The sequence below is a fragment of the Equus przewalskii genome, unplaced genomic scaffold, assembly GCF_037783145.1.
Source record: "Equus przewalskii isolate Varuska unplaced genomic scaffold, EquPr2 contig_R1927, whole genome shotgun sequence".
NCBI lineage: Eukaryota > Metazoa > Chordata > Mammalia > Perissodactyla > Equidae > Equus > Equus przewalskii.
In genome coordinates, this window is record NW_027228527.1 from 73,027 (window position 1) to 73,811 (window position 785).

A 785-nucleotide genomic window follows, 5' to 3' on the forward strand; every position below is an offset into this window, starting at 1 on the left:
GGTTGTTCCGGTGTGCTCAGCAGGTGGTTGAGGCAGGTCCGGCAGGTGGTTCCGGTCTGTCCAGTAGGTCGTTCCGGCCTGTCCGGCACGTGCTTCCGGTACGTCTGAGAGGTGGTTCTGGCATGCGCGTTATGTGATTCCGGACTGTCCGCCAAGTGGTCCCTGTATAGACAGCTGTTGAGTGTGGCCTGTCCGGCAGGTGGTACCGGTGAGTCGAGCAGGTGGCTCTGGCGTGTCTGGCAGGTGGTTCCGTTCTGCCCGATAGTTCATTCCGGCATGTCCGGCACGTGCTTCTGGCACGTCTGAGAGGTGGTTCTTGCATGCCAGGCAGGTGATTCCGGAGTGTCAGGTAAGTGGTTCTGGTGTAGCCCCAGTTCATTTTGGCATGTCCAGCACATGGTTCCTGCGAGTAGAGCAGGTGGTTCAGGCGTGCTCGGCAGCTGGTTCCGGCATGACTGGCAGGTGGGTCCGGACTCTCTGGTAGGTGTTTCCTGTGTGTCCGGCACGTGCTTCCAGCATGTGTGAGAGGTGATTCCGGCATGCGCGGCAGGTGATTCCGGAGTGTCCGCCGGGTGGTTCTGGCATACCCGGCAGGATATTTTGGCGTGTCCGGCAGGTGTTACTGGCGAGTCGAGCAGGTTGCTCCGGCATGCTCGGCAGGTGCTTCCGGCGTCTCCAGCACGTGGTTCTGGTGTGTCTGAGAGCTGGTTCCAGCATGTCCGGCAGATGATTCCAGAGGGTGTCCGAGTGTCCGCCAAGTGGTTCTGGCATACCCGGCAGGTGAT